This window comes from Hesperophylax consimilis, chromosome 1 (genome assembly GCF_061612785.1).
Source record: "Hesperophylax consimilis isolate HC1 chromosome 1, BYU_Hcon_1.0, whole genome shotgun sequence".
Classification (NCBI taxonomy): Eukaryota; Metazoa; Arthropoda; class Insecta; order Trichoptera; family Limnephilidae; genus Hesperophylax; species Hesperophylax consimilis.
This window is the reverse complement of record NC_142836.1, coordinates 23,614,409-23,637,366: the sequence shown is the minus strand read 5'-3', so window position 1 is coordinate 23,637,366 and position 22,958 is coordinate 23,614,409. Positions and strand designations below refer to the sequence as shown.

At 33.7% G+C, this 22,958-nt stretch overlaps 1 protein-coding gene across 1 annotated transcript in view; it reads left to right on the top strand.

Annotated features, from left to right (window-relative positions):
* Window positions 1–607: 607 nt before the first annotated feature.
* The window catches only part of beta4GalNAcTA (beta1,4-N-acetylgalactosaminyltransferase A), a 105,790-nt gene continuing 83,439 nt past the window's right edge, over window positions 608–22,958 (top strand). Inside the window, exon 1 of the mRNA XM_089631214.1 lies at window positions 608–1,033. The gene's annotated coding sequence lies outside the window, so the exon portion shown is untranslated. The remainder of the gene's footprint in view (window positions 1,034–22,958) is intronic.

Genomic DNA, 22,958 nt, shown 5'->3' with positions numbered 1-22,958 from the left:
TAGGCATAATTACTGAAACCCATAATTAAACCACTCACCTGAAACCGCTGAAACGAATCAAGTTGCAAAATACAATGGTTTTTAAAAAAGGACACAAATTCTTTTTTTCAAATAATTATAGTCTCAAGCATAGTGGATATTGATAAAATAAAGAAATAAAATAATCTTGGCCGGAGCTCTTCCCTAATATAGCGAATTCGGTGTTAGTTGATCAACTCTACACTTAAAAGTATATTGACAAGTGTGAACCTTCTTTCAATAAAAGTTGATCAACTAAAATTGAAACGTCTGAACTGCTGTTTCATTCAACTAGAGCTGATACCGGGATCAAACCATTCAATTTTAGTTTAACTTTTACTGAACGACAAGTTATCTAACAAAAAACTTGATCATCTTTGTTGAAAGAACGTTCACACTTGTCAATATGCTATCAAGTGTCGAGTTGATCAACTAAAATAGAAACGTCTGAACCGCATTAGCCAACTTCCATCGAATCCGAGCTACACCACTGCGGTCAGCTGTTTGTGTATATATATTATATATACCGCTGACGTATAAAAGCGATCTTGCTACATATTAGCATTTGCGCTTGTTTGCGCTTCTGTCGCAAGTTGCGGGCCGAAGTGGGAAGGTTTTAACGCGTCGTCTGATTATCGCTACTTGTTTACTGTTGTTTTGTTTATTAAATTAAAACATTTTATTTGGAAAAAAGAAAGATGCATTCTTTATTTGAATGATTACGGCCCTTATTTTGTTTAATATAGTTTGTTTGGTATAGTGACGTCCTGGCTGGAAGTTCGTGTTTGTAAGGTTAAGTCGATTTCACGTGAATAATAATATGTTGGATTTCAGAGCACAAAATTAATGTACAACGGTTGATTTAAAAAAACGGTTCCGAATTCTAATAAAAAATTGGACCCTTGCTGACGTTTGATTTATTTTTGTGCAGTGTGTCGTGTTTTATTATAATATTACCGTTGCCGATGAAAAATAAAATAAAAAACCCAAGCGTGCGTTGATTTCTTTCGATTTGGTGAGTATTTTTATTTTAATGTTTATCGTGAAACCTTGAAACCCACTAACATCACTTCTGTCATTGTAATAATATTCGACCATGATTTGTATGTTTCCAGCTATATAACATTATGTTGTATTATGAAACACGTTCTGATGCACGTTCAAAATTACGGTAAATCTCAAATATATGAAAGATTGTGTTGAAAAAAATGTTTGGATTTTAATATTTTATCTCCGCGTTTTTACAGACCAGAGATGATTGCATTTCTCAAAAGAACCCGCGGTATTTTGGATGTTTATGCCGTTTGTGGCTGTCTCGACCAGTCAAATATTCAGGGTTATCCCGCGGTTACGATGTCTAATCTTTTAGAACACTGCACCAAAACAAAACACCGGAATAATGTTTATAATTATCATAAACATTATACCGTTTTATCTCAGATCATAACTATTTTTTTTAGGTTTTATCTGAAAACGATCCTTTGCTAGATCGCCTGCTATTTTTGACTGATGCAGATATTGCAAATAGATACCTACTGGATAAACGTAAATTAAAAAATCGGTTCCATGACAAATCAGAACACTTTTGAAAAATTATGTAAAGTAATAAATTTATGAAAAAAACTAGCCTAACCTAACCTAGTTAACCTATTTTCACTTTTCATGACTATCAAGTGTTAATTTGTCCGGTTACCTAAAAAATCATGGCGTTAGAAGGTTTAGTTTTTGTAAACGTACGTTTAAATGTTTCAATTACTAATAGCTAATTAGTAATCTAATTTAATCACGATTTAGTCATAACTATCAGTGCCTTAAGTATCGTCGTTTCCATTGCAAAAATTACATTCGTAACTGAAAAACCTTAAGTTTTCAATGATCAAAAACAGTTAATTTAAAAATAAATAAACATTTCTCTTTCTTTAATTTGGAAACAATTTTTTTCCTTTCACAATTATTTGTCAGTTTTCTCAAACATTTTTTCCTATATTATGAATTTTTTTAGCAACTTTTATAATGTCTTTAACATATTTATATGGCAGTTTTATATTTTTTTATCAAACTTCTTGAACCACGCAGATGTACAAATTAGATTTACGCAAAAACCTTTTTTCATTTGTGTTATTTACATCTTGGTAAAAAATGGGAAAATTATTATTATTTTGCAGTGGAAACGACGATATATATCTAGTCAGGGATGAGGCTAAACTAGCGTAATTTTGTGAAATTTATATAAATGTCTAGTTTGAGCCAGACGGCGACGCAAATAGCAAAATCACAAAATTACGCTAGTTTAGCCTCAGCCTTAGCCGGCATTTTTCATACAAACCCTATTTTAGAATTTGAGGCCAAAATTCTGAATAGCAAACGCAATATATATATTTAATCAATACGGAGAGTACGTACACGAGGTACTTTATAGATTTGTGTTTTGAATTATAAAGTAGAATATTTAGGTAACAAATAATTATGCCTAAATTTCTATGTTAATGTAATGAAAATAAAAAATGAAACTAAAGTAAAAAAAAGCGTTTTTTTAGTTGAAATTTCAAAATTATTTACGACAAATTTGTGTTCCAACATAAATCGGTCGTTGGTAATTTAAATTTAAGCCCATGAGAAGGCTTAATAATTTATTTTTATATTTTATCATATTTAAAGGCACGGCAAAATTAAATTTAAATAATTATCATTAGCTCACAAGTAATTGTATTTATATTATAAATAATTGAAAAATCTCACACAGTTCAAGATATTTAGTATACCATTTAATTATTTTTTTCAGTTTATTGTACTTTGGCCTCAAATACAAATTTATGTTTTGTATGAAAAAGTCCGTCCTCGACGTGTTACATTCGGAATCGGGCGAAATCACGCACTACTTTCGCAGATGGCGATTAGGTTGAATTTCCTGATTAGGTTGAGTTAATAATTACAAATTTACGCAAATAAACGTAGCCAAAATACATGTTTTATTCTATTTTGTGAAGTTCAGGCACAAATATTAAAATGTTTTCCAATCATAATCTAAAGAACTCAATTTGCCATATTATACATTTACTTATATCTGAAAAGGGGTTTGTAAGTGGGATATTTTGCACTTCAAAACATGTTTTATAGACCTGAAAATTATTTTTTTCTAGGCTTATAAAAGAACTTGCTTGTTTCACACGATGGATACCTTAGATAAATTAAATATCTCTGTTTTTTTTTATTTCTGATTTTTATTTTTTATTTAATACATTTGTTAACATGTAATTGTTGGGTTATGTAATATAATGTGTATTTGTTGGGTAAGCTGGAAGAAATAGGATGTAACCTATAAGCTTTACCCTTTGTACTCTGTATTTTTGTGCAATAAATATTTTTTTTTATTTTGAATTTAAATTTGGATATAATATAAGTGGGCGTAGCCATACAATGATCTTCAACTATCACAGATATTTTATATTACCCGATAGTATAGCGAGTGTTGTCGTGATATCTCACAAATAATATTGCCCGCATTGCCCACATATTATAACAAGCTTTATCAACAAGAAATGCTCGATTATAGCAGAGGCCAAGATATTGTATTCTAATCGCAGTTAATTAAAGCGATCAAAATTTCAAACCAAAACCACTTGATTTTTCATTACTTCGCATTGATGTCAATAATAATATTACGGCAGAATATTGATTTAGCTCCTTATAAGGCATACATTTCAATGTCATCAAACGTAAATAGGAAAAATAACTGCTCTTTGACATGTTCATTATCTTTTGCTTTATCAGTAACAACAGACTTAGGCTAACAAAGTCTTGATATAGACATGATACAATGAACAACTATTCGTGTCATCTTTCGGAATATTGCAGTTTGCATTTCTTTGAATTCTTTGAAAAGTTGTATCTTACATTATTTGCAAAATATGCGTTTCCCACATTTTGCTATAATCTCAAAACGTAATCACCAATGTATTTTTTTTTAATATGGGTGTTTGATGAATCTAATTTGAGTATCTTCATGTTCCAAAAATATATTAGCAAAATGTATAACTGCCATACGAACTTTAAACTTTTTTTTTAAATTGCATGCCAAATTGAAGAACTGCAGAAAAGTCTGAACTTTTATATTTTATGATATTGTGATGAAAGGAAAACTTATTAAAGGAATTCTAAGCACTGAAGATATATTGAAATCGACTGTTTGTTTGGTAAAACCCTTCAACCCACTAAATGAAAATTTTACAGGAGATGATAAAAACGAATATTTATAATTTCGCGAAATTAATTAAAATCTTGAAATTTATATGAAGTAGTAATTTGTTTTGTGTAAAATATTGTAATTTTATTTATTATTACGAGATATTTAAGGGTTAAGAAATTTAAGTTTTTCTCGAAATAACCGAAAAAAAAAATCAATAAATTTAGTTATTACTATTAAAAAATAGAGAAAATCAATCAGAAAAAAATACTCTACCATATTGTATTTTGAAGACTATTCTGCATTATGAAACCAGTGAAAGTAACATTCCATAAATGTGGCTTGAAGGGTTTTACCAAAACGATATTGTTTATTGTTTATTGCGGTATTTTAAGTAGGTACATAGTTATCTATGACCTAATACAATCCTTATATACATATACATATAATTATAGAAACACATTTAAAATGAATCAATCACATATTTTCGTAATTTAATTTTAAATGTTTTTATGTTTTCTTCTGATTTTATTTCTTCTGGTAGCTCTCCAAATATCTTCAACGCTCCGTACATCAATGACTTTTGACTCTGTGTTTTTTTCCTCAAGGGAGTCTCAATTCATTTCTTTTCCTCGTCTCATGTGTGTGTTTGTTCTGTAGTTTATCAATTTTTCTTAGGAATTCACTAGACGTATGGCCATTGATTATCTTGTAGATTAAAAATATGGTATTAAAGTAAATAATTTGTTCAAATGACAAGATATTTAACTCCTTCAACATGTTCTTAATTTTTGTGTAGGTATCTATTTTTCTTCAATATGGTTCTCATTGCTCTATTTTGTAGAATTGTCATTTGTTTCATTAAACCGTCGTTGGATAAGAATAGAATGCTGCTACAGTAATTTATGTGTGGTACAATAATTGCTTTGTACACATTTTTATATAATTAGTAATTACGTGTTGGTACGCGTTTGTTAATTATTAATGGTTCCCTGAAAACTTGAGATTCTGCAGATATAATGAAATAATTTTGCAAGGGAAATATCCGTGTATTCTGTATTGCACTATTTTACACGCCATTTGAATGTGTATAACAATTATTTGTTGCCGAAATTAAAAGATGCAGATCTTGCTCTACTATTATTATTTTTAATAGGTTTTTGTCTAGTTAACTTCTGATAATGTTATATATTTTTTATTGATCTAGCGCGGAACCGTTAAAAATAACGGCAAGTTATAATTGTAGGATTTTTGAAACTGAAAGTATTTACAAAATATTTGCCTCGGGATCATTGAGTATCAAAAACATATAAAAAATATAGTGTCAATTTTCTTTATAGTATTATTATATATTTTTAGTGACAAATAATAATTAGAGAGACGATCAGAATTACCTTTCGAGTGAACACCGCTAGTAAACTTTATAAATAATAGTTTATTCAGATTTAGATCTGTCAGAAATACAAAAAAAATATACAAATACCTATAGAATTATTATTGAAGTAAAATACTTTATCGCTTGTCTGAATTGATTAATTCCAATTTTTAAAATCATTCATTACGCAGTAATATTTCACAAGGCGCACAATTGAAATTAGTACGTTTGAAAATGTATATGGATAGTGAGTATTTATATTTCTACCTTTTAAATTCATTCTTGCAAGTCTTGAATCGGTCATTACTAAGTTATCAATATGTAATTTCATCGGCGTCTCCCACTGAAGAAAAGCTGATAGGAGATAGAAGTGTGTTATAGGTGCTCGAAGTAAGCTAAATTTCTCCTTGCTTCTTGTGATTACTTGATCAAACATTTCCAAATATCGAAATGTTTTCTTGAACGCATAATCGATTTCATTTGCCAGTCTAGAAGTTGGAAAGTCTTATGTAAATTACCGACTACAGTTTTCCTTAAATTCGGGATAGATAGGTTCAATGTACTGGTTACAAAAAGTTCAGTGGTGTCCTCCACCACGCTCCCTTTCATAAGTTAGCTAGGATTCTCTTCAACCGGGAAATGGAAATAACAAGAAGGAAAATAAACTACACAATCAGCACATTCGCTATTTATGTTTTTTCAATTAGCAGACCGCTGGCATTGAATGAATGCAATGTATCACACAATATTATAAATTTATAACACACACAGCATTAATCAACGTTATTATTCCTACAACCGGTAGAAATTTTATTTTTAAAAATTCTGCGCAAGTACCTAGTGTTTTATAATAAGTACGGTTTCACACGTTTGTTTTCCTATTTCCTAGGTTGTTCAAACTACGTTTTTAGAATTTAAAACTCATTTAACACAGTGCTAATCAAGCGTGTGTTTTGTGTGGTCTTCGAGGACAAGTAGTTAATTTCGTATTAGTTCATTTTCGTCCATACATTTTCCAAGTTTTGACTAATGTGTTGGTGGGTGAAATATTTCATGTATAATATATAATGAAGGTAAATAACATTTTTGTAATATCATTGATGAAGGTGATATCTTTAAATTTGATATTTTATTTTATTCATATAACTTTCTCGTGTTTTCTTGTTATGTGCAATATTTTTTTAGCAGATCCGTGGCGGCAATATTTATCAATGTACACATGTTTGAACGGTGTTGAGTGATTATTTAACTGTTACAATCAACCTAGTGCCAGTTCCTTTTGAGTGCGTAGTTGTGAACAATATTGAGAAGATAATAATCATACGAACTCATCATCTCCTTCAACGGAAGCAATCTTCCATTGATATACTTGGCGTAACCTTAAGTGGCCAGCTCAGGTATGATGGGGTTCCAGTGAAGCCAGAGTTATGTTGAGAAGCTGGGCGTACTGTACACTGTACATGGACCAAATATACTTTAATAGTACGCAACAGCTGACCCTGTACAAATCGCAAGTGCTCCGCAAGTTTGAAGAATTTGGCAGCCTCGTCTGGAGCCCCAATATTTTCGTACCTGAGTGGGATTGCTATTCTTTGTCTACACAGAGGAAACTTACTCTTAATTTATTAAAAATCTGGTCAAATTATCCATTTTCCTGTTAAAACGAGACTGTAGGCTTTTAACGAATGACTTAACAGAGTTCCTTACAAAGTACCAGTTAAAAGCGAGTGTTTTCTTAGGATGGCGGTACACGTGTATACAAATATTGATATTGACATACTGATATTATCGCATTCCGTCATGATATTTATTAGGAAAAGAACACGTGTTTCGATATATTCTGAATGACCAATATTTTATCATGAAATTGGCGTGCTATCACTTTTTTAACAAGATCATTTTTCTCCCTGTACTGATGTTTCAATGGAAGACGCTCTGAGGAACTAGCGTCATTGATCGCGTCCCGGTGCACAGTCCGGAAACACGCCAAATGCGCGCCCAACATTTGAACACAATTGACATTTGTCACATAAAAACTGTCGCTCCTACAACTCGTTCTTGTATTCAACAAGCACGGCCGTGGAATGATTTGCCGGCCTGTGTTTCCCCCCTGCAACATAAGTCTCTTCAAGACCCAGGTACCCTTATTCCTGTCCTCCAAAAGACCCTCCACATAGCATACCCGAAGATGATCCTCCTGTGTTAAAATTAAAATTTTATTTATTTATTTCCATTATTTTTTATATGCAGTTTACAAAAGTTTTGTTGACACCTCACTAGGAGAACCTGTACTGAGGTGTTCGTATGTATTGGTAAAACGTGAAATTATTTAATAAAACTCGACAAATGCTTTAGTTGCATTTAAAGATACGCTGAATTTTTACGTGCCTATAAAATATTAAATTACAGAACAAAACGTATTTTTAATAATTTTCGGAGCTTACTTTGCGATTTTTTTTTTATCGAGGGAATTTCATATAATTAACGTTTCGGCCTAACAATGTATAAATATTATCTTCAAAAATAACATTTTAAAATCTTAAATACTTAAAGAGTTAATGAGAAACTTGTTGTAAATCGGTATAAATTGGGTATACATCATATTCATATTACATAGACATAGTTTCGTGAAAAGAAATGGATACTACTTGAAGTGTACAGCTAAGACGAATGAGAATAAAATAAAACGGAAGTATATGATAATCAAAGCAATCGAACATTACCAAATAATAATACAACAATAATCTATTTAGTAGAACTAAAAACATAATATACATGCTTATATTAATGTGATTGCAGTACATTTGTTATGTTGTGTTTTATCTTCGTGTTTGTGGTGTTCAAGTAAAAGGATAACGAGAGAGAAAAAGAAAAAGCAATCGACATTGAAACTGCTTTTGTTGTGCACTATGAATATGTGCACTATCCATTTCCTCGTGATGTTTTCTCATTTTATTACCACGTAATATATCGCCCAAGTCCCAATAGTCTCTCTTAACACTTGCCACATCTGCGACCGCCGAGATTCATCTCATACTTATTCAATGAGTATGACTAGCAAACCTACTTAATTTACTACTAATCTATATTTATGATTGGTGTTAATAGCATCTCCATTGAAATGATATCGGTTGATACATACACCGCAAGTGTATCGTAGAAATAACCGTCAGGTGGGATGATTCATGATTATTTTGGTAGGTGGAATACGTGGATGCTTCCATTGTTATGTACTGGGTATATTTCATACTGAGATAGGTGAGCACTGTATGCAGAAGCATAGGATTTATGGTATTCATTCCATCATGATCATTTTATGAGACGCTGCTTTCCAAAATGCGAACAGATTCCCATGTTAGTGGAATGCGTAGATGCTTCCATTGTTAGGTAGGTACTGGGTATATTTCATACTGGGATAGGTGAGCACTGTATGCAGAAGCATAGGATTTACGGTATTCATTCCACCATGATCATTTTATGAGACGCTGCTTTCCAAAATGCGAACAGATTCCCATGTTAGTGGAATGCGTGGATGCTTCCATTGTTAAGTACTGGGTATATTTCATACTGGGATAGGTGAGCACTGTATGCAGAAGCATAGGATTTACGGTATTCATTCCATCATGATCATTTTATGAGACGCTGCTTTCCAAAATGCGAACAGATTCCCGTGTTAGTGGAATGCGTGGATGCTTCCATTGTTAGGTACTGGGTATATTTCATACTGGGATAGGTGACCACTGTATGCAGAAGCATAGGATTTACGGTATTCATTACGGTATAGATTTCCGCTCAGCGAATCTTCTATCTACATAAATAAAATTTAATTTCCGTATGCGTGTCTTATAGACCCAAAAACTACTGGACCGATTTCACTGAAAATTTGAAAAGTTTGTTCTCATTAGTGCCAGGAGTGTTTAGATAGTGTTTTGAATGGTAGAAGATATCGGGGTTGCCCGAGGAAGAGGAAGCTACAAGCCAAAAATGTGTATATTCTTGGTATACCTTATATTGTAGGCAATAGGCATTAAAATCGCTTGACAAATGGAATCTAAAAACGTTGGATTTCAAGCACAAAACTGGTTTTTATTTAATTTGTAAATAATTTTATAAGAAAGCAAAAAAGTTAATCAAGTGAAACTGTTACAGATAATCTTAGCTATAATACTGTATTTTTTAAAAGTTGTTTCCTTTACGCGTTCATATATTTTTATTGAAAAAATATTTTTTTTAGTAGTTTACATTTATATTTTTTATTGAGTAATTTAATTTTTTATTTGTATTCTACCCAAGCGAAACGATAGGAAAACCTTCAATTTATCTAAAGCATATTTATTGGTATTCATAATGTACACCATTTCATATTCATTATAAAGATTAATCAAAATAGTGATTTGGCATTAAGCTTCGCCTTAACTCATTATCTCTGCACTGGAATAAGATACTGAGTTTAATAAAATCGATACAATGTAGTTTTTTAAAAGTTACAATATGGAATACAGTAGTGAATGGTTGAAAAAGGCGGGGACGCCCGATGAAGACATGGCACTATCAAATTAATCAAATACATGTATGGTAAAAAGTGATGAAGATTAATGAAGAAAAATGTATAAGTGGAATGCATGACGTGGAATTGAATGGTAGAATAAGTCAAGGAAGCCCGAGGAAGACGTGGCACGATCAAGGGAAAAAAAATACTTAAAAAAACCTTAAATTCTTTAGAATAATATTATTTTCACCTTAAAAATACACCCAGTTTTCAAGTAGGTACACTTGAATTCACAACTTTAAAACTTAACTCCAAACATAAACCCGAGCAACGCCGTGTAAACGTCAGCTAATTTTCAATAAGTCACCCTTATTGACCTTCGATAACCTCTGCTCTCCTGAAAATCCTTCTAGGGAATTAGTTAGAAGTTAGAACCTTGTACTTCTATTCGCCCTGCTTTACATATATCTTACCCAACAGATAAGAAATTTAAAAAAGAAGGTTTCAATAGTACAATGCGATCCTGAAAATCGCCTATCTAGTGTAAAACTATCCCAAACGCCATTTTTTTGATTTTTTTTTTCAATATCATGTGCGGGTTTCGTAGAATCGATCGTATCAATCTCGAAATATCTGTAAAAAATATATTCGTTTTAACCTTACAATAATTTTTGCTTCCATTAATATAGTTTTACTTTCAAAAGTTATTATTTAAGGGCTCACGTACCCCTGCGAGCGCTGAAAACCGAGTAAACTTGAAAAATTATTATAAAGTGATGTGTGTTGAAAATTTACTCGAAACAGCGCGCGCAATGATATTAAACCCCTCAAGATAGGTACTAGAGCTAATCATATATATTACCCGTGTAAAACAATCCCAAACACCACAATGACGGTTAGACTTGTGTTACACTAAAGAATGACTTGTTTCTATGATTAGAGCAGAGGTTCCCAAAGTGGTCTATATAGACCCCCAGGGGTCGATATCGGCTTGCTGGGGGTCTATGTCAGCGAGAAAAAAAATTGGGGGTCCACGAGATTCAAATGGGTGTACATACGAGCGGACCCCCATTTACCTCAAGTCAACATTTATGATTTCCGTAAATGACACAATAGACCTAACACAAATATAATAGACTGAGAAATTACGTATTTGATATTTGTATTTTTATATTTCGTAAAGTTGTTAATTGAGGTATTAGAACTAAGTTGAGGATAGAGAGGCTTTTCAACAATAACTCTTGGGTTTTCAGAGCCCCAAATGCGACAATTTTGCTTGTTGACGAAGCCACCGAGGTGGAAATGGGCCTCATCACTCAAGATGATTTGCATTTGATTCACTCAAGTGAATTTTAATAATTTCAATGCGTTGTTCAAGCGTGTATCGCTCCATTTTTATTAATGGCGTAGTTTCTACTTGTCAAATGTCAAAAAATGACAGCTTCAAAAGTAACATTTACCGAAATAGCGGGCTATTCAAAATAACACCTCTTATTGGAAAACCCTGTATAATCAAAATGAAGCCACAAAGTAATTTTACAACTATTGAAGAAGTAATTTGTAATACAATTAGAATGAGTTAAGCAAAGAGTAATGAGACTGAATGAAAATCAATATAAAGTAGTTTGCACAAAAGCACAGAAGTTTTCTTATTGAAATTAAGATTTTAGAATGTGCCAGTTAAAAGTAGAAGGAGGTCTTAAGTTACGTTACCTATAATGTTTAATTACAAAGTTTGTAGAAATACAGAAGTTAATAATGTTATCACAAAACAGCTAAATGTTAAGCACACTTTTTACAGTATGGACCGGTTATAAATAATGTCCTTTTTAACTATGTACATAATATAACAAAGTGATATGATGATGAAATGTTATAAATGATATTAAAATGTTAATGTTTTAGGTGTTACATTTTTAACCTCGGGAAATCCAAGAAATGAATCAACAAAAACCTATTAAAAAAAAACTTTCACTAATAAGAATGGGATAATGTCAAGAGTTACTTAGTAATTAGAGTCTACGTTCCTTTTCTCGTCAGAATTAATACATTCAAGCAAAACATTGCACATTGGAAGCCGCTAATTTTCCTAGTTCCCCAACTTGTTTTTGAAAAAGGTCCAGGGTAATAATGACGTTCAACATTTAAATGCACTTCACACAAACTTTAAAACTAAGTTTGAGGACATTTTGACTGTGGAAATGGAATGTTGAAGAATCGGATATCATGTGACAAGAAGAACTGACCAGAATAAGCACTGACAAAGAACTTAAGGGGCAGTTCTGTAGGGCCAGCTACAGAAAGAAATTCCCGTTGCTTATCCTGCTTCATTTTCATTTGGTGTTATACCGCACAAGGGCGCCCCTGTCTGCACAGTGTAAAGACAGAGAAACTATACCCTTACCCGGTTGACAGGCAAGGGAAGGGAATCTTTTTACGAAAAAATAAATGATTATCACATGGGACGTTAATAGTTTTAGGAAAATTCAATATTAGGCAGGCAGGGGGTCTACGGGGCAAAAAAGTTTGGGAACCTCTGGATTAGAGTAATCCTAAAAGCCACTATTTTTAATACTGATAAAAATATACACAGTATCCGTGTTTGAGTGGTTACTATCCCTGGCCATGAATCCGGAGGTAGCTGATTCAAACCCGTCGTGCGCTAATAAATAATTCGATTCATTTGTGTTATTTTACAATCTATTCACTTAAAATGATAAATTTATATTTGCCGCAAGTTTCAGAGTGATAGATACCTTCAATATCGCCCAAATGACTTACACAGTGTATGGAGACCAGATCCGAAGATCCAGGTTATTCCATACCTTCCTCTTTCGCATCCACATCTTCTCCACTACCTTCAGCCTCACAACATATCAACCGGGGATACCATAGTATCTTATGTGTACTTACATAAAAGTGTTCATAATATTTAAACATATAAAATGACACATTAGAATAAAAAAATCTTGAATTCATTCTGACCTCTCCCTCCCTTCTTGCTTGTAGTAGAACGAACTAATGCTCTTCTGGACAATTAACCGTTTGGCTTTTGGCACAGTTTAACACTATTTAAACGATATGTCGGTACAGGCACACAATTTTTTTTATTGTATCATCATAATTTAAAACAAATTAAACTTTATGTACACTTCACTCCGTTATTTGAATAGTTATTTTTGTTATTATCTTATTAAATTCTTGGTATTTGTTCTGTATCCACATTCAATTACTTTGTTATTTATTATCATTCAACGTTCGTTATTCACGAGTGATTAATGTATTATACATCCAGAGTACTACATAATTACCTATTGATTTAATAATAATACCATAATAAATACGGTTCATAGTGGCTGACGACAGTGGTGACCATAAACACCGGTCTATAATATTGTGTTCCCTTTGTCCCTCGGACAGTCACCAATGCGAGCCGACTTAAGAGGAACTGCTGCGCTGCCTTTTTCATACTAAAATTTAATTTAAATTTGAAGCTAATACAGGGTATTCGGGGGTAAAGTGCGCTAACATCAGGAGGTGATTCTACTTGACGGTAGAAGTAAAAAAGATATATCTTTTTTTCTAAATTCCAATTCCTAAATTTTTTTCTACGAAATTTAATTTTTTCTGATTTGACGTCTGCCCGGGCACACTAGTATTTTATAATTTGAAACAAAAAATAAATAAAGTAGCACATACTCGTACTGAATATTTTCCACACATTTTTATTATGAAATAATTATTCAGTTTGTTATTTTGCCCTCATATTTGTAAAGAATTGGTGTACTTTATGAATAACAAAAATATGCTTTAAATAAATTGAAGGTTTTCCTATCGTTTCTGTCGAGTAGAATACAAAAAAAAAATTACTCAATAAAAAATATAAATGTAAATACTAAGAAAATTGTTTTTTTTTAATAGAAATGTATGAACGCGTAAAGGAAACAACTTTTAAAAAATACAATATTATAGCTAAGATTATCTGTGACAGTTTCACTTGATTAAATTTTTTGCTTTCTTATAAAATTATTTACAAAATAAATAAAAACCCGTTTTGTGCTTGAACCCGAACGTTTCTTGACTCCGTTTGTCAAGCAATTCTAATACCTATTACCTACAATATAAGGTATACCAAGAATATACACATTTTTGGCTTGTAACTTCCTCTTAAAAGGCTCTGCCACACGTTCACTTCGGAGCGGCGGTAACTCGCACCACTCCAGGCCGTCGCGCAGAAAAGTAAAGTCTGAAAGTAAGGTAACTGTTTACAGCGCAGTCCATTGAGACTTTTCTTCTGTTCGGCGGCTTGTAGCGACGCGTGGTACTGCCATGCCGCTCCGAAGTGTACGTGTAGCAGAGCCAGAGCATGTTATTGTATCATATCCACAGACATATGAATATTCATATGTCTATGATTATATCTTACAGCCGACTCGGGTGCTGCAGACTTTGGATCTGGAGGCTTAGGAACTCGCAAAAAACTGGATGTTATGATTGCCGCTTGTTGAGTTCGATGAACCGTTACATAATTATAGTGATTTATTTTTGGGGTATTATGCCGTGTTGCGCTCCGTCTTTAGCCAACGTTTCGGATATCACAGGTCCATCATCAGAGCAGATTTGCACTATAATACTTTTGGCTGTGAAAATCTCAAATCATAACCGTAACACATCATAAAATCTGACGAATTTATAGTATCGCCTCGAGTAAGGTTTTTTAACCCTGTAGTTTAGAACTCTTTACTTCTCCACACACCCAGTAGCATGTCAGTTCTAGTTGTTGTTATTATTTGAATGCACACTAAATGAGCTTATGGGACCTTAGTTTTTCGTCAACAACTTCCCTTCAAAGTATCAATAATAATGTTATATTTCTTTGAATTTAGTGGTTTAATGTCTCTTCAGCTGGCTCTACACTCGCGCGCGAAGTCGCGCCTTGAATTCACGCCGTGAATATACGCCGCGATCCGCGCGTGAACTGTGTCCATCCACACTCGCAAAGCTTCAGTCTTGTCCGCCGCAAACCCTTTGTCGCGGGCCAAAAAAACCGACAAAAATCGGGGAATGGCGCGAAGCGCGAATGCGAAGATTGCGAAGGCGTGAACAAGATCCACACTCGCGTTTCGCGGCCTTCGCGGCCGTTCGCGCCGCGAGTGTAGAGCGCGCGATAAAGTCTGTATAATGTAGAGCTAGGGTTGCCAGATGTCCTGTTTTGGACCTGACAGTACGGTTTTGAACGGCTGTTCGGTCTAGAAAATTTTGGAAAACCGGACAATAGAATGTCCAGTTTTTTGTAAATACGCGACATATATACCTCACGAGATAATTTACAGAGCAAAAGCCGTGAGCGATTCTGGCGGGTGGTAGCAAGACTTGCTCAAATCTGTTGAAAATGGTACAATATGTGTGCAGTGTTCCCGTCTCCAATGCCTTCGTAGAAAAAGTTTTTAGTGTAATGGGTAATGTATGGACTGACGAAAGAAATCTACTAGGTTTGAATACCGTAAAGCGAATTATGTGTTGTCTTCAATTTAAATGTCAGTTGCACTGGATTTAAAGATACAATTTCAAGAAATAAACGATTATTTAAAGCAGTAGCATCTAGTGCCAAATATGTTAAAAGGTGATTTTTTGGCTTACCAATAGTAATCATAAATATAAGTTTTAATGTTTACTAAGGGTTTCATTGTGTTCACCCTCAGAAATTTTCGGTTATTTCCTCTGTTTGTTTTGGTCAAAATCAAAGGGGTTTATGATTATCAAAGAACCCTTTGATTTTCTACAAATTGTATCAAAAAAATCAAAGGGGGGACCCTTTGATAAAAAATTATCGGTTCTTTTAGAGCCTGTAAGCCAAGGGTTCACAACCTTTTTTAGTTTAAGAATTACTTTTACTCAGGTTTTCACGGGGTTCGACTTTTAACCAGAATCTTGACCTCTAAACTGATTCACTAATCTAGAAAAAACAAAATATCGTATGACCAAGATATATTTTTTCTCTTTGGTTGTAAATGTAAAATGTGAAAACATATATCAATGGTGGTCTGTCATAGTATGGTAGAAAAACAATTTATTCAGATTAATATATCAAATGGCGCAAATCAATAATACATCTCAATATTCAAAAGTATTATGTGTCTTTTTATTCGGCAATATTGAAAATAACGCCATCTATCGGTGTGAAGTTTGTAAATGTATGTAAATTTGAAGAAAATATTGGCGATTCCTAAACGAAAATTTGAAACAGAAAAATATACTGACTCCAGGACATGAACCCAGGACCCTTGCCTTGCCGAGGTACCAATAAAAATGTGCGGTGAAAAAATGAAGACAATGTTGGTAGTTCTTATTCGAAGTATGAGACAGTTAAATATGACCGAAGGAGATAGGGTCCCATTAGCTTAGTGGATAGAGCGGTGGCTAAGCAAGGCAAGGCTCCTGGGTTCAAGTCCTAGATGTGACCGTATCTTTTTCTGTTTCAAATTTTCGTGTAGGAATCGCTAATTTTGTCTTCAATAATTAAGTAGGTATTACAATATATGGTTTTACCCATTAAGTTATTCCAAAAATAAATATATTTTGAGAATACCCTTGAAAAGCCAATTTACACGACTGCTGATTATGGTGAAACCCTATTTACCAATGAAAGGTTATACCATTACTTTCCCTATCTTTTCCAGTATGACTTGTCCAATATCTAAGCGTGCTTGTCGGTATTTTGAAGTTATCGCTAGCGATGGGCAAAATCGATGATTTACTAGATGTTTTTGATCATCGAAATATTTCGATGATCAACTCTTCTACGAACCATTTTGCGTTGCCCAGAATATATCGTTGTAAAAATGGTAGATCCTGATTTTTTAAGGACGGGTTGTTTCGGAGAATTTGAACAATTCATCAAATTTCAACGTTCATTTTCGGGTTCTGTGAAAGACTTATTCAAATTCTGTTACTATATCATTGTAGGCTAGTTGCTTGACAAAACTGAAATAAAAACAGAACTTGAAAAAATCTTTCCCAGAACTTGAAAATGAACGTTGAAATTTGATGAATTGTTCAAATTCTCCGAAACAACCCGTCCTAAGTTATGTGAATGTCTTATTCAAGTTCAAGTCCAGAACTGAAATTTATTTCAGTTTTTAAACAGAACTTGAAAATGAACTTTCAACTCAAAGTTCTGTGAAACAACCCGTCCTTAGACCTCAGGGTGAGTTATGACTAGTGATGTATAAATTCCCAGGGACGTGGAATTTTGGGAATTTTGATTTCAACAACATAATACCTCAAAAAGAATAATATTTATTAAATAAAAAATAATATATACACACATATGGTACATATAGAGCAGGATAGAACCATAAAAACTATTCCCATATATATAGGAATAGGATCCAAGAGAAAAATAACAAAAAACACCGATCAAAATTATTTTAAAGTGAGTAGTATCTCTATATAATTGTATACTCTACAGTATTAGTAGCCTATATACACTTTATGCTAGTAAACGGTACATATAAAAAATCAACGTAAAACTGTAAAAATGACACAACTTCACAGATCGTTACTGTTCATCTGATGATACCGATTGGACACTGACACTATCAACTTCGCTTCCACTTTCACCTTCATATTCTTCTTCTTCTTCATCATCCGACCCGGAAGAAGTTGTCGCTGACTCAGGATTATCTACGTTTTCTTCTTCATCAGCACAGTCAATTGGATGTTTGCGTTTGCGAGTACCAGATAGGTTTGAAACGTTATTTGAGTTGTTAGACGATTCCTCCGTGTTGTATGAATGCGACAAAACGTGCTAAAAGATCTCTTAGTGGCTGCTGAAGTAATGGAAGCAGTCAATATTCTTATGGCAACCTGTGACAAATCAGAACATCCGCACATCCCCTTCCACCAGGTCACTGTCGTGATTTTATCGTGGTAGGGAACTCCCTAGATCAGAAGATGTCGTCTTAGATAACTGCTAACACTCAATAAAGCATCCAAGAGAAGTGTAGAAACCATTTTATTAAAAATAAAATAAATTCCCCGTTTTCGGGAATTTATTTCAGGTCGGGGAATATTCCTGTTCCCGGGAAATTCAAAATTCAATTCACTAGTTATGACATAAATACTCGCCTCCAAAACTACACTTGCTTTACTCGGATCAGACAATAATTCGTCTCTTAGATATGATCTCGTTTTTGGTCATGTGTCGAATCCGGAAAGTCGAAAAACGATACAGCCGAATATCTAAACAGTGCTGACTGGCCCAAACTTCATCCTTCCTCTTTAAAACGAGATATTGATGTTTGAAATTACTTCGACGGAAACTGTCGCTTATTTGGGCGCGATTGCCTCCCCACACCCGACTTCAATTTTAAAGACGTTTTCATGTAAAAAAATAAGAACATTTTCCAGTTTTGGACTCCATTGACGTAGGTAGTATTGAGTGGCGGTGGGCGTCAGCCGTACAAATGAGATGTTAAATATAATGCCCTCGTAAATAATTTGTGATTGATTGCCGATCGTATAATGGCCGCTTACCCGTGTCCATTATGTAACTAAACTCCCGCGTCACTCCGCCATGCGCTACTCGGGCCGCGATAGTTCAACCAACACCGTCAAATAATAATCTGTGAGCATTACGATTATCACCACAAAAACTAGTCTTTCGCCCAATACGATTATGTATCTAAAGAGTTTTACACTGAACAGATAATTCCTAGACGTGTGATTGAAAGAAACCCCAACAGTCCAATGAAATTGATTCTCCGTTCAAGAGAGCATTTGGATATTTTACAATGTTTGATCAATCTCACCCGAAGTAAGATAGATGTCGAATGAAATTGTTTGATATTTGACCAATCTCACCTCAAGTAACATAGATAGATAGAATATACCTTATTCTTTTACCCACAACGCACTTCTATGGTTTTTCTCTTCAGTGGTTTTAGAAGACGCCATCTTACTTATCCACGCTTGCCAGCGAAACTTGACCAGCAAAAAAGGTTAGCTACAGATGCAGTAGAAGTACAGTTAGTCAGAACTCAGCACGTTGGAATGTATTTATGAAGTTTCGTTGGTATTAAAAAACATTCTAAGTATTTCGAAAGATAATATGAATTATTTTAACATTAGAATAACTTTTTCTGCGGTTCATTATGATAATTATTATTTTGCATATGAACAAAAAATGTGTAAAAATCACATAAAATAAATGTGGGAAAGGGTTTCGTTGGCTCAATCCATCAGTTGTAAATTATCCACTACTTTTATGGTTATGGTGCGTCAATTATTATTATTTGCCAAGTTGTGTTTTTAGTTACTGTTGGTTTATTACTAATTATTTTTTTTTAATATATTTTAACTCAGTCATTTGTTATGGTTTAGGCCTGTGACAAAACACGCTATATTTTCGTGGTTTTGCCTATTTTAGTATCATATCACTCGCCACAGTCGCTATACATTCCCATTCGTAATGTATGGCGTGCGATACGCTAAAATAGGCCAAGCCATGATATGTATAGCGTCGCGTCGCCTGCCTTACAGTTCGTCAATAACAAGTTTTCGATTGAGAATTTTAGTAAAACACCCTTCGCGAAATATGATGTTTCACGAAAACGACACCGTACATATTAATAATTTATTTATTATATATAGTTCATTATGTTATGTTCATACAGGTAAACCTGTGGCCTTCCATAATTAAGCTAAACTAATTCAAGTTAACCTAAAGAATCATTTTCACTTTCGACCGGTTTCGGAAGAACCCTTCCTTTGTGAGGACGAAAGTTATACTGATTTAGTTTTTTTAAATGCCATCCAGGCGCCATGGGTTCAATTCCTCTGCTAACTAAGTCCTAGACCATTGCACGAGCTACATCCGCATATTATCTATCATGCTAGGCAACGTTCCCTCAATTTTTTTAATTGTATGTGCGACCCATCAACTTATCTGTGCAAGATATAAAAGGAAGATAGAGTTAAGTGTGCAAATACGCATGAGTAGATAAAATAATTAATCAAGTTTTTGTAACAGCCAACAAACTAAAGACTGAGGAATTTTACTTGAAATTATGTATCGCTTCGGTAGGATACGAATTATTTATCGCTACACAACAATGAAACAGTCACAGTAAAAATAGATAATACATCTGTTTATACTTCTATACAAGAGAAGCAATCAAAGTACAAACAAAATAGCACGATGACCATCAAACAAGGAATAATTCTTACGCGTTTATTCAAAATACGTAACATAAGATGCCAACCCTGAGAACCTATCATAAAATATCGTGTGTATACTTGCGCAAAACAAAAATCTGGTGAAACCACAGACATAGGAATTAATAGACGAGAAGATAATGGCGAGGGGTAAAATCAACTGTTGAAGAACGAAGGGAGTAAGGCTGACTGTGATTCGTCAATAAATCAATCTGACAGTAAATAGGCATCTCGCATTATAATATCACCATTTACTTCTTAAAAGTAAAATCTGCTTTTGAATGAATAGACATTTTTACATGGGAGCGCAAATTACTCGCCACGTTATGAACAAATTTGCGAAGTCCAAATTCGGCAAAAAAATTCGGTTCTATTTTCAGAGTCGAATATTTCGTTTAAGTATTTAGTTAAGACACTTTTATAAATGTTCATAATTTACTTCCCAGCAACCAACCAGCTTTGTGTTTCGCGTCCAGGCGTTTCTCGATGTGATAGTATATGTTTCTAAAACTGATCTATATTATACGATGTGAATATGCTTAAAATAAAGTAAAATAATGCTTATATATGGAATGTAATACGACAATTGGGTTTATTCTCTTTTTCAAATCTATTTTTACAAGTTTTCATAGTACAAGTCAACATTTTGCCGTGTTATTTCGTAAAATGAACCGATGATGCCTCGACCATAGTTCGCACAAGAATGATGACGTCACGTTTTCAAATTTCACTTGAGGCCATACGCGAGCACAACCGGCTCCAATGGAACCGGTATGGGGAGTGGGGATAATACGCTTTTAATCACTTAGGGCAGGTCTACTAATATTCATATGTCTATGGGTGAAACCACAGACATAGGAATTAATAGACGAGAAGCTAATGGCGAGGGGTAAAATCAACTGTTGAAGAACGAAGGGAGTAAGGCTGACTGTGATTCGTCAATAAATCAATCTGACAGTAAATAGGCATCTCGCATTATAATATCACCATTTACTTCTTAAAAGTAAAATCTGCTTTTGAATGAATAGACATTTCTACATGGGAGCGCAAATTACTCGCCACGTTATGAACTAATTTGCGAAGTCCAAATTCGGCAAAGTAAGGCAGCTTCTATTTTCAGAGTCGTAGTTAGTTTCAGAGTATTTAGTTAAGACACTTTTACAAATGTCTCATAATTTACTTACCCCAGTAAACAACGATGAGCACACTTGAGAATCGCTACATTGTTATGTGATAGTAAATGTTTCTAAAACTGATCCATATAATACGGTGTGAATAAGCTTAAAATAAAGTAAAATAATGCTTACTTATGGAATGTAATACGACAATTGGGTTTATTCTCTTTTTCACATCTATTTTTACAAGTTTTCATATCACAAGTCAACATTTTGCCGTTTTATTTCGTAAAATGAACCGATGATGCCTCGACCATAGTTCGCACAAGAATGATGACGTCACGTTTTCAAATTTCACTTGAGGCCATATGCGAGCCCAGCCGGCTCAATGGAACCGGTATGGGGAGTGGGGATAATACGCTTTTAATCACTTAGGGCAGGTCTACTAATATTCATATGTCTATGGGTGAAACGCTCCTTTCTTCGAAATCTGTGCGGAGGATGTAAACATGTGTGCGGACAGATTTTAAATGATGTGCGGCCGCACACCCTCACACTTTAAAGGGAACATTGATGCTATAAGTATAAAGATTAAAAGTAAAAAAAAAAAAAATTGAGTTTTTTTATTTTTTCAATCTCTGGGACAATACAATATCTTAACGTGGTATAAAAAAATGTCAAAAATATATTTCATTTGAAAATAGGCATTCGTTACTCTATCACCCAATAGAAGTAATCACAGTTTATAAATTTGAAATCGCTTTCTTAAAAAGTTGTTGTTTTTGACTCGTATTCTTTATGCTTAGCATGATAGATATAATGATGGTATAGGAGTTTTAGATATTGATGATGATTCTTTAAAAATAAAAGTAAAACTGAGGCGTGGCCAGTCGCCCTTTCCCGGAACGACGCGACGCTTCATTCGGCATCCTCTTTCCGACCCGCCGCCAATACTCTGTGCTGGGAAGGCTCGTCGAAGAGTATACTTCGTGGGACGTTTTGTTGTCCTAGAGCTAATCTCAAATATTTTTCTACATTCCAATGTAAAGTTTGTTATTGTGCAGCAAGGGATTCATTATTTTCACTAAAATCATCAATATTTTCTTGGATAATCTGTGGTATTTCTTTATTGAAAAATGTTTACGATACTGGTGATACAACTTAACCGCATTATATAAATGTATATATTTTTAATTTGTAATATATTTCTTTGTGCATATTTTAACAACAATATTGTACCGGACGTACCTCCACCGACTTAAATTAATTTTAACAAATCTGAATTTACGCAGAGGCAGTTCCTTTACAAACTCACCTCTGCGCATATTCGAATTTATGCAACAAAATTCTCTCTATAAAATCTGTAATCTTATCTGTTGATTTATAAATAAAACCACGGGGTCAAGCAGTCATCATTATAGACAAAAAACAAAGGCTTGACCCCCCAACACCCTCTTATAAATTAAATACCTATCATCTGTACAAAACATGGAAGATTTGCATGAAATTTTGAAATTGTGCAAACGCAGTTTCCTTTACAAAACTTGCCGTTTGCACAAA